Source organism: Capricornis sumatraensis, chromosome 13 (assembly GCF_032405125.1).
Source record: "Capricornis sumatraensis isolate serow.1 chromosome 13, serow.2, whole genome shotgun sequence".
Lineage (NCBI taxonomy): Eukaryota > Metazoa > Chordata > Mammalia > Artiodactyla > Bovidae > Capricornis > Capricornis sumatraensis.
The window spans coordinates 51,662,916-51,675,425 of NC_091081.1; the positions used below are offsets into that span (position 1 = coordinate 51,662,916).

The 12,510-nt window shown below is 42.0% G+C and overlaps 1 pseudogene; it reads right to left on the bottom strand.

Moving 5' to 3' along the window:
- The window catches only part of LOC138089555 (ribosomal protein eL22-like pseudogene), a 73,893-nt pseudogene that overhangs the window by 280 nt on the left and 61,103 nt on the right, over nt 1-12,510 (bottom strand).

The following is a 12,510-nucleotide window of genomic DNA, read 5'->3' on the forward strand; positions in this document are numbered from 1 at the left end:
TCCTTGTCAGGAAGCATTTAACAGGAGGCTTCCTGTTGCCATTTTGGATCTGTCAGGAATTCTCTGTTCCTTATTAATTACTGAATATTCAGGAATTAAGAGGAGAGGCAAGCCTCTCCTGGGGGCTGAGGAATCCAGGCATTTCCTTCGTTAGTTTTTCTATATGGTGATAAGTACCCTCTTCCTTTTTATGAACCGCTATCTTATAAGACAGTATAAATACCTACACAATGTTGAATAAAACACTGTTGCTCCATCAGAGCTCTGGTCCCCGTGTCTTTCTTTCTTCTTCTTTCTCTCTCTTTCTCAGGCTATTTCTTTGGAGCGCAGAGGCTGTCTGAGTTCACTTTCCTGCTCGGGCTTCTAAGACCCTCTCAAGAAGGCGCTCTGCGCCTTAACCCCATCGAGAGGGTGCCTGAGGCCTCCGTGAACAGAGCAAGCCCCATGTACAGGCTTTATTGGCTTTCTGTGTAAACCAAGGAATATCAGCTTCTTTCTCTCCCCTTTACTTTCTTATCGGTTGACTCCAGACCACCAGGTTCCGATCCATTAAAGGACCTCAACACATCTTCTACTGGATGAGTAAAATCCAAAGTAAACTTCCAAGTTGATTCTTGAGCTTCTTGTCTTTGTTTGGTGCTATCTTGAAGGCTTGCTGTATGATCAGAGAGCTGTATTTGTACTTTTAATTTATAATTTTATTGCATTGATATCAGAGAATGTTATCTGTACTGTTTCTACTTTTGGAATTCATACACTTTTTCTTTACGGCCACTGTAGGATTGATTTTTTGTATTAATAAATATTTCACGGACAAATGATTTAAACTCTTTGCTATAGGATGTTCCTCTTTTGTCATTCAGTTCAGTTCAGTCACTCAGTCGTATCCGACTCTTTGCGACACCATGAATCACAGCACGCCAGGCCACCCTGTCCATCACCAACTCCCAGAGTTCACTCAGACTCACTTCCATCGAGTCAGTGATGTCATCCAGCCATCTCATCCACTGTCATCCCCTTCTCCTCCTACCCCAATCACTCCCAGCATCAAAGTCTTTTCCAATGAGTCAACTCTCTGCATGAGGTGGCCAAAGTACTGGAGGTTCAGCTTTAGCATCATTCCTTCCAAAGAAATCCCAGGGCTGATCTCCTTCAGAATGGACTGGTTGGATCTCCTTGCAGTCCAAGGGACTCTCAAGAGTCTTCTCCAACACCACAGTTCAAAAGCATCAATTCTTCGGCGCTCAGCCTTCTTCACAGTCCAACTCTCACATCCATACATGACTACTGGAAAAACCATAGCCTTGACTAGATGGACCTTTGTTGGCAAAGTAATGTCTCTGCTCTTCAACATGCTATCTAGGTTGGTCATAACTTTGCTTCCAAGGAGTAGCGTCTTTTAATTTCATTGCTGCAATCACCATCTGCAGTGATTTTGGAGCCCCCCAAAATAAAGCCTGACACTGTTTCCACTGTTTCCCCATCTATTTGCCATGAAGTGATGGGACCAGATGCCATAATCTTCGTTTTTGGGATGTTGAGTTTTAAGTCAACTTTTTCACTCTCTAGTTTCACTTTCATCAAGAAGCTTTTTAGTTCCTCTTCACTTTTTGCTGTAAGGGTGGTGTCATCTGCATATCTGAGGTTATTGATATTTCTCCTGGCAATCTTGATTCCAGCTTGTGCTTCTTCCAGCCAGCGTTTCTCATGATGTACTCTGCATAGAAGTTAAATAAGCAGGGTGACAATATACAGCCTTGACGTACTCCTTTTCCTATTTGGAAACAGTCTCTTTTTCCATGTCCGGTTCTAAATGTTGCTTCCTGACCTGCATACAGGTTTCTCAAGAGGCAGGTCAGGTAGTCTGGTATTTCCATCTCTTTCAGAATTTTCCACAGTTTCTTGTGGTCCACACAGTCAAAGACTTTGGCATAGTCAATAAAGCAGAAATAGATGTTTTTCTGGAACTCTCTTTCTTTTTCGAGGATCCAGCAGATGTTGGCAATTTCATCTCTGGTTCCTCTGCCTTTTCTAAAACCAGCTTGAACATCTGGAATTTCATGGTTCACGAATTGCTGAAGCCTGGCTTAGAGAATTTTGATGCAATCTCAAAAACGACAGAATGATCTCTGTTCGTTTCCAAGGCAAACTGTTCAATATCACGGTACTCCAAGTCTATGCCCCAACCAGTAATGCTGAAGAAGCTGAAGTTGAATGGTTCTATGAAGACCTACAAGACCTTTTAGAGCTAACACCCAAAAAAGACGTCTTTTTCATTATAGGGGACTGGAATGCAAAAGTAGGAAGTCAAGAAACACCTGGAGTAACAGGCAAATTTGGCCTTGGAATACGGAATGAAGCAGGGCAAAGACTAATAGAGTTTTGCCAAGAAAATGCACTGGTCATAGCAAACATCTTCTTCCAACAACACAAGAGAAGACTCTACACATGGACATCACCAGATGGTCAACACTGAAATCAGATTGATTATATTCTTTGCAGCCAAAGATGGAGAAGCTCTATACAGTCAACAAAAACAAGACCAGAAGCTGACTGTGGCTCAGATCATGAACTCCTTATTGCCAAATTCTGACTTAAATTGAAGAAAGTGGGGGAAACCACGAGACCATTCAAGAATGACCTAAATCAAATCCCTTATGATGATACAGTGGAGGTGAGAAATAGATTTAAGGGCCTAGATCTGATAGATAGAGTGTCTGATGAACTTTGGACGGAGGGTCGTGACATTGTACAGGAGACAGGGATCAAGATCATCCCCATGGAAACAAAATGCAAAAAAGCAAAATGGGTGTCTGGGGAGGCCTTACAAATAGCTGTGAAAAGAAGAGAAGTGAAAAGCAAAGGAGAAAAAGAAAGATATAAGTATCTGAATGCAGAGTTCCAAAGAATAGCAAGGAGAGATAAGAAAGCCTTCCTCAGCAATCAATGCAAAGAAATAGAGGAAAACAACAGAATGGGAAAGACTAGAGATCTCTTCAAGAAAATTAGAGATACCAAGAGAACATTTCATGCAAAGATGGGCTCGATAAAGGACAGAAATGGTCTGGACCTAACAGAAGCAGAAGATATTAAGAAGAGGTGGCAAGAATACACAGAAGAACTTTACAAAAAAGATCTTCATGACTCGGATAATCACGATGGTGTGATCACTCACCTAGAGCCAGACATCCTGGAATGTGAAGTCAAGTGGGCCTTAGAAAGCATCACTATGAACAAAGCTAGTGGAGGTGATGGAATTCCAGTTGAGCTATTTTAAATCCTGAAAAATGATGCTGTGAAAGTTCCGCAGTCAATATGTCAGCAAATTTGAAAAACTCAGCAGTGGCCACAGGACTGGAAGAGGTCAGTTTTCTTGTCATTAAATCAGATTAAATCTGATTTGAAAATCTAGTATAAGAATGATGTTTTTTTTTGTCTGTTTTTCTGGTAACTTCAGGCTTGAGTTCACGCCACCAGGCAGCACTGCCAGACCAAGTGCCAAGTGCTGAGCAGCAACAGAAACAAACAAGAAGCACATTTTGTTTTTAATTCTCCCTGCAGCTCAGAACCCCAGGAAACGTTAGAAGGTAGGGGGCAAGGAACAACCAGCAACTTGGGAGCCACAGAGGAGCTTAAAGGGTTGGGACTTGCTCCAAGTCAAACCAGAAGTACCAGGCATCTCTGGAATTAGGCCCTGTCACATATAATTCATCAGAATATTACATCTGCATCATGCCAGGCCTCAGGGACTTTCCTTAAGGAACTGTCTAATGTTTAAAAACAGGGCAAATGGTCTAGCTCTCCTAGGCTATTGCATTTTATCTTTTGTGAGCCAATAATTCTAGGGATATCTCTGGCAGGGGAGAATTTCAAATGAAGCCAGGAGGGCATGGAGCACAGCGACCCAATTTTACAGGGTCTGTTCAGTTACCCAGTCAGGTAGTGTCATTGTGTACAGATCAGCAGCACTTCAGCAAAGGTGTAGCTCCTGTTTATCTCCCCCCACCCCACCCACCCCCCCCCCCCACCGAAAAAATGTTGATTCTTGGTCTAATCAATAGCCTGGAGGAGGCTGAATTCTCATACGAACAAATCTTGGCATGAAAAATCTACTCAACTGATGTATTTGAGAAATCATCAGTGCCTTGTTCCATAGACATCGGAAATGTTCTGAGAGCAGGTTTTGACTAATTTAACTCCTTTCAGTTCTTATCAACTAGACAGGTGACTCTCAGGTTGTTTTATAGCCACCCCTTTCTGGAATCAGGGGATTGCCTTTGCCTGAATTAGGCCTCTTGTGTCATTGAGGTCACTAAGAGGGCTCCTGTGATAGCGTTCCAGATACTAGATCAGGCCCTCCATATGTGGCTTTCTTCCTGCTCTATCCCGTTCCCCTGCCTCATTCCCCTTCTTGTCTTATACCCTTCTCTCTACTTCCCATTTTTCTCTGGACTCTATCTGGGGTCCCCAGTAGCACTAATCAATCAGTTACCCAATAGACATCTACCACGCACCAGGCATGGTGCTGGGTAATGGAGGATACAGAGATGACCACAGCATGTGTTTGTCCTTGATGAACTTATACCTTATACCTCTGTTATAGGATGTTTCTTTTTAGCATTAAATCAGCTAAATGCTTTTGGGAGCAGCCCACATTCTTTCAGTTTCTTAACCAATGTAGGCAAGAGTCTTGCTTAAAAGTATGGTCCCAAGACCATCAGCACCAACTTGGTCAGGGAGCTTGTCAGAAATGCAGCATCTCAAACCCCATCCCAGACTTAATGAATCAGTGAGTGAATGAGTGAGTGTTAGTTGCTCAGTTTTGTCTGACTCTTTGCTGCCCCATGAACTGTAACTCTCCAGGCTCTACTGTCCATGGAATTCTCCAGGCAAGACTACTAGAGTGGGTTGCTATTTTCTTCTTCAGGGAATCTTCCTGATCCAGGGATCAAACCCAGGTCTTCCACATTGCAGACAGATTCTTTACTATCTGAGCCACCAGGGAAGCCCTTAATAAATGAAGCATATGATTAATAAGTATGTGTGCATGCATGTTAAGTCACTTCAGTGGTGTCTGGATGTTTGTGACCCTATGGCCTTTAGCTTACCAGGCTCCTCTGTCCATGGGATTCTCCAGGCAAGAATACTGGAGTGGGTTGCCATGCCCTCCTTCAGGGTATCTGCTGGACCCAGGGATCAAACTCTTAATAAGCATATTCACACATAAGGGTGTGAAGAGCTTACTCATTGGAGAAGATCCTGGTGCTGGGAAAGATTTAAGGAAAAAGGAGAAAGGGCAGCAGAAGATGAGATGTTTAGATAGCATCACTGACTCAGTGGCCATGACTTTGAGCAAACTCCAGAGCATAGTAGAGGTCAGAAGAACCTGGTGTGCTGAAGTCCATGGGGTCGCAAAGAGTCAGACACGACTCAGCTACTGAACAACAAGAAGACATAAATGTGACCTCACATAGTGCACATTGTGCTATGAATATAAGTATCATAGGATAAATTCAGGACAGGGAGAGATCTTCATTGTCTCAAATGGTCAGAGGGGAAAAGATTTTCCAGGGCAGTTGGAACTTGAAGAATAATCAGGAATCAATAGCTGAGATAGTCTTATTTGTTTCTTAAAAAAAAGTATTGTTGAGACCCAGACTAGTTCCTTCTGAACCAATACTTAAAAAATATATATATTTATTTATTTATTTGGCTGTGTTGGGTCTTAGTTGTGTCATGTAGGATTTTTGATGCCTCGTGTAGGACTTTTGTTACCATGCACCCATTCTCTACTTGTGGCTCCTGGGCTTAGTTGCTCCACGGATGTGGGATCTTAATTCCATGACCAGGGATCAAACCCACATTCCCTGCAATGCAAGGTGGATTCTTAACCACTGGATCACCAGGAAAGTCCCTGAATTTATACCCTTTAAAGTTCTTTATTGTCCAAAGTGAAATATTGAGTTTCTGGAAAAGATTTTTATTATGTTTAGAATTTTACTCAATATGTATTTTAAAAATACATCTTTCTGAAAGTACTATCTGTAGGTATAATAGTATAATATAATACTATAATTGTACAATATTATACTATGTACTATGCTAGCATATATATAGCATATATTATTAGTATATATTATACTATATACTAAGCTATAATACTCTGAGTAGTATTTTTCATGGCAAATTGAATATCTAAGCTAGGAATTCCTAGCACTTTTTAATTTACTTGACCTTCTTCATATTGGCCCACCTAGGAAGCATCCTCCTTGAAGCCCAAGTTAGTTGACTGTACTATTTCCTCTTATCTAAACAAACTATGCTTCTCAGGTGGCTCAACAGTAAAGAATCCACCTGCCAATGCAGGAGATGTGAGTTTGATCCCTGAGTTGGGAAGATCCCCTGGAGAAGGAAATAGCAACCCACTCCAGTATTATTAATTTTTTTTTGTTCTGAGAGGTGTTTTTTTTTTTTTTTTGCTTTATTTTACTTTACAATACTGTATTGGTTTTGCCATACATTGACATGAATCCACCACGGGTGTACACAAGCTCCCAATCCTGAATCCCCCTCCCACCTCCCACCCCATATCATCTCTCTGGATCATCCCCATGCACCAGCCCCAAGCATCCTGTATCGAACATAGACTGGCACTTCGTTTCTTACATGATAGTATACATGTTTCAATGCCTTTCTCCCAAATCATCCCACCCTCTCCCTCTCCCTGAGAGTCCAAAAGTCCGTTCTATACATCTGTGTCTCCTTTGCTGTCTCGCATACACCACTCCAGTATTCTTGCCTGGAGAATTCCATGGACAGAGGAGCCTGGTGGACTATGGTCCATCAGGTCGCAGAAGAGTTGGACACAACTGAGCAACTAAACAGCAAACAAACTGTATTGAAAGTTGTGAGTTCTTGGTTATTTAAATTAAAATAGTGAAAATGACTGTATTTGCTGAGGATCTTCATGGTAGGACGTAGTATCACATCAGAACTTTTATGCTGTTTCACAAGAACCACTCGGAAACAAGGGTAAATATTGTGGTGGGCTCCATCCACCTCATTATCAGAAGCTACTTCATTACCAGAAGGGGCTGTGAAGAATTTCCCAAAAGTCAATGATCAGCTTTTGCCTTTCTGTTAAGTCTCGGCACAGCTTCTTTATCTTAGAGGTGAGTGAGAGTCAAGTTTGAAAGTCTTGATTCTCCTTGCCCTTTCTTCTATTGACCCTGGCTTCTGTGAGTGGCTTTCTTTTTGTACAAACCCCACTTCACATTCCTGAAAGGAAGAGAAGACTAGAAGGTCAAGTACGCCCACATTTCTTCGTAGGTTCATGGCTGTTTTTCCTACATTTGTCTTCTCCAGGTTGTCTAGTGCCTGACACACATAACCAGTGGCATGGTTAAATTTGCTTAGGTTACTCTATTAGTGCGATCACCCTAAATGCACATTTGACAGCTGCCCCTGGCATTATTCCTGTCTCTGAGGTCATCAAGAAGAAGCAAATGATCTGCTGGTCATTTCATTTTTCTTGTTATAATAGCATCATTCTGAAATCAGTAAAATCCTTTCTGATGACAGTTCTGTTGGAGATAAAACTTAGATCCATGTGAATGTTTGGTGTGATGGAGAGTCACAGAGAAAGAAGTGAACTTTCTCACTCATGTGCAGTTTTTGAGCTCTCCTGGTGAGGGTTTACATTCTGTGTTCACTGGATGGTTGGAAATTCTCACCTGGAATTTGCACAAGTTTTTACCTCCAGGCCAGATAGATCATTGCTTAGTTAACCTAATCTTTCATTGTGTGTAGATTTTATTTTTAAACAATTTTTATCGTCATATAGGATTTACAATGTTGTATTAGTTTCAAGCGTACAGCAAAGTGAATCAGTTATACATATACATTGTTGTTCTGCCGCTCAGTTGTGTCCGACTCTTTGTGACCCCATGAACTTGCAGCATGCATGTATATTCCCCTCTTTTTTAGATTCCTTTCCCATATAGGTCATTACTGAGTTTTGAGTAGAGCTCTCTGTGCTGTACAGTAGGTCTTCATTAGTCATCTATTTTATATATAGTAGTGTGTATATGTCAATCCCAATCTCCCAGTTTATCCCTCCCTCCATTCCCCCTGGTAACTGTAAGTTTGTTTTTAAGTGGTTTATGAGTGAATGACAATGTGAAACACCTTGTATGCACTTCAGTTGAGAAACATGATTAAATAGTCTCTAAAGTCAATGCTCCTTTTCCTTTTGCTGTCTTGGTGCTTCTTTGTCTATAGCAGTTGCTGACTGAGGGGTAAGACTTCAGTGTCAGTCATCGTGGACTCTGCTGACCAAGGATGATTCTAGGGTTCAAGAACTGGGAGCATTTTCTAGATAGCCTGGCTGGGAAAACTGTGTTCTCTGGGCCACTGTGTCCTTCCTGGCTTATCTTGCTCAGGGTAGCTTTTTCCCCATTTGTGTTCTCTTGGATAATAATATTATCTTTAGTGCTCTCCTCCCTGCTCTGGCCAGTTTCCTCCCTGATAAACAGTGTTTCACATTTTCCAGAGGTTAAGGCCTAGTTGGCTGGCCAGGAACCTCAGCGGGACAAAGCCACAATAGCCTTTCTCTAGAAGGCCTTAAAACACAGCCTGAGGGAAGTGAAGTTTTAAAGCTGAGGGAAAACTGAGATTGACCACAAATTCTTTCTTGTTGCCATGGATGTGGAACTTCCCTTGTTTTTCTAATTGTGTGTGCATGTGAAGAGAGAGCGGGAGAGAGACTGTAGGTGTCTGTGTCTAGGGCTGTCGTTTATGTTTGCATTCATTCATTCTCACCTTCTCTTTTTCATGGTTTCAAAGTATTTGTGTTCTATTTCTCCTGCCGTTAAAACACCACCAGAACTGATGTTCGCACAGTGCACAGTGATATGGCTGTGGTGACTATCAAATATGGAGATGCTTCTGTACTTGAAGACAAATAACTTTTGTCACAGACTCCATCTGGATTCTCCTCTGCTGCCAAGGGCCTTCACAAGTCCAGCTACTGGTGGGTTCATACCTGGCATAACTGGGGAAGGATCCCCCGGAACCCTTGGGCAGTGTACCTCTGCCTGCATCTACTCTGCTTAGTTCGTACCCTCTGTATATGTTTTGAGTATCACCTCCTGAAAATAGAAGAACTTAACACAGAGAGTACATGGTTATCAAGTCAATCTTAGTCTTGGAATTCAGCCAAGATTTGTGAAGGAAGCACAAGAAATAGCTGAACAGTGAGAACAGATTCTTCAAAGTCTAAACACTAACGACCACACCCTTTCCTCATAAGGAAGAACTTTATGATGACTTAGATGGTCACAATCCAGACCCAGCTGTCTTACTGAAGTTTGAGCCTCCTGTCACTGGAAGTGGACTAGAATGACCTCTAAGGCCCCTTCTGAGTCTGAGCCCCTTGTAAGTCTGTAATTATGGGACTGTATCTGGGACCCCTGCTCATCTGTGGCCACCCAGAGAACGTGGGATGAAATGACAAGCCTGTGTATGGGATACTAGGATGTGTGGGAAGGAAGTGGTTTGATTTTGGGAATATGCAGTTGAGCTTCGTAAGTGCAATAGCAACAGTGAAGCAAGGATTTATTTTCTGGGAAAAAAGCTGAAATGGAAGGAACTCCTAGTCTCCTGAAACTGATGAGGCAGTGGTAGGTCTGGGTAATTCAGAGAGGCATTGACTCCCTAGCTCTTTGGGCTCTGCGAGTTTGGAGTTTAGATGAAGAGGTTCTGGTAGACCCAGGTTAGTCCTGTGAAGAAGGTGGCAGGTGAGAGCCTTTGGGAGTGAAGGCACACAGAACTGGGCAGAGAGACTCCAGGGTATCCAGGCAGAATATCAACATGCCTCCCGCAGAGACTTCTCATGAGGTGGCTGACTTGGGTGTGCTTCAGTTTTCTCCTTGGTAAGGTGGGGTTTTTAATGTTTTCCCCCATACCTTTTCTTAGCAATTGTAAGTTATGTATTTGGCCCCAACAGGTGTCAGTATGATTTTTAGTAGGAGCCCAGGAAACAAGCTTGCTCCTGGGAAAGGGAAGCATCTTGGGAGTCTGCAGCCATGAGACTTCCTGGAGCCCTACATGCTCTCTAAATCTGTTTGGGTTCAGTTCAGTTCAGTTCAGTCGCTCAGTCGTGTCCGACTCTTTGCGACCCCAACGTTGGGTTGTATACCTGTCTTCAATGAAAAAATTAAAGTCTGAGTAAAATTGAAAGAACATGATTATTAACACTCCTGTACTGGTCTTCTGGGCTTCCCAGGTGGCTCAGTGGTAAAGAATCCACCTGCCAATGTAGGAGAACCAGGTTTGATCCTTGGGTTGGAAAGATCTCCTGGAGAAGGAAATGTCAACCCACTCCAGTATTCTTGCCTGGAAAAATCCCATGGAGAGAGGAGCCTGGCAGACTACAGTTAATGGGGTGCAAAGAGTCAGACACAACTTAATGACTAAACAACAAATGGTCTTCTAGATTCACTATCTGTTAATGTCTTCACACACACACACACACACACACACACACACACACACTTCTTTTGTAAGCTATCCAAAAGTAGTATACAGGTATCATGACATTTCATTCCTATATGATTCTAAATAATACACTTCTTATCAACAAAGACATTTTCACTTTCCTTGTCAATAATCATATTATTTCTACATCTAAGAAAAGGTTAATTCAATAACATCAAATACATAGTCCATTATCAAATTTCCTAAATCATTTCCAGAATGTTAAGTCCAGGTTAACGCCTTGTATTTGCTGCTGTATTACTTTAGTAGGCATCAGTCTAGAACAGCTGCCATTTCCCTCTGTTCTTTCATGTTGAATCTTGGAATTTTCCTGGCCAGATGTTCTGCAGTATACTTCGTGGGTTCCTGTCACTGCTTCATGTTGTGTTGTATTTCTGAGCCAGTCCTTCTAGCCCTGGTCTATGAGTCACGAGGTTGTCTTTGATGTTTTAACCCAAGAACCTTACTGGATGTTTAGAGCAAGCACTTAAAGCAACTGAGCTTATTTTTCTACACATTCGAAGACCCAGCTTTGTTAATATGCCCCCTAAAGGACTCCAGACAGAATGTGGTCACTGGAGAAGGGAATGGCAAACCACTTCAGTATTCTTGCCTTGAGAACCCCATGAACAGTATGAAAAGACAAAATGATAGGATACTGAAAGAGGACCTCCCCAAGTCAGTAGGGGCCCGATATGCTACTGGAGATCAGTGGAGAAAGAATTCCAGAAAGAATGAAGGGATGGAGCCAAAGGAAAAACAATACCCAGTTGTGGATGTGACTGGTGATAGAAGCAAGGTCCAATGCTGTAAAGAGCAATATTGCATAAGAACCTGGAATGTCAGGTCCATGAATCAAGGCAAATTGGAAGTGGTCCAACAGGAGATAGCAAGAGTGAACACTGACATTCTAGGAATCAGCAAACTAAAATGGACTGGAATGGGTGAATTTAACTCAGATGACCATTATATCTACTACTGTGGGCAGGAATCCCTTAGAAGAAATGGAGTTGCCATCATGGTCAATAAAAGAATCCAAAATGCAGTACTTGGATGCAATCTCAAAAATGACAGAATGATCTCTGTTCATTTCCAAGGCAAATCATTCAATATCACAGTAATCCAAGTCTATGCCCCAACCCATAATGCTGTAGAAGCTGAAGTTGAACGGTTCTATGAAGACCTACAAGACCTTTTAGAACTAACACCCCAAAAAGATGTCCTTTTCATTATCAGGGATTGGAATGCAAAAGTAGGAAGTCAAGAAACACCTGGAGTAACAGGCAAATTTGGCCTTGGAATACGGAATGAAGCAGGGCAAAGGTTAATAGAATTTTGCCAAGAAAACGCACTGGTCATAGCAAACACCCTCTTCCAACAACACAAGAGAAGACTCTACACATGGACATCACCAGATATTCAACACCAAAATCAGATTGATTATATTCTTTGCAGCCAAGATGGAGAAGCTCTATACAGTCAGCAAAAACAAAACCAAGAGCTGACTGTGGCTCAGATCATGAACTCCTTATTGTCAAATTCTGACTTAAATTGAAGAAAGTAAGGAAAACCACTAGACCATTCAGGTATGACCTAAATCAAATCCCTTATGATTATACAGTGGAAGTGACAAATAGATTTAAGGGCCTAGATCTGATAGATAGAGTGCCTGATGAACTATAGACGGAGGTTCATGACATTGTACAGGAGACAGGGATCAAGACCATCCCCATGGAAAAGAAATGCAAAAAAGCAAAATGGGTGTCTGGGAAGGCCTTACAAATAGCTGTGAAAAGAAGAGGGGCGAAAAGCCAAGGAGAAAAGGAAAGATATAAGCATCTGAATGCAGAGTTCCAAAGAATAGCAAGGAGAGATAAGAAAGCCTTCTTCAGTGATTAATGCAAAGAAATAGAGGAAAACAACAGAATGGGAAAGACTAGAGATCTCTTCAAGAAAATTAGAGATACCAAGGGA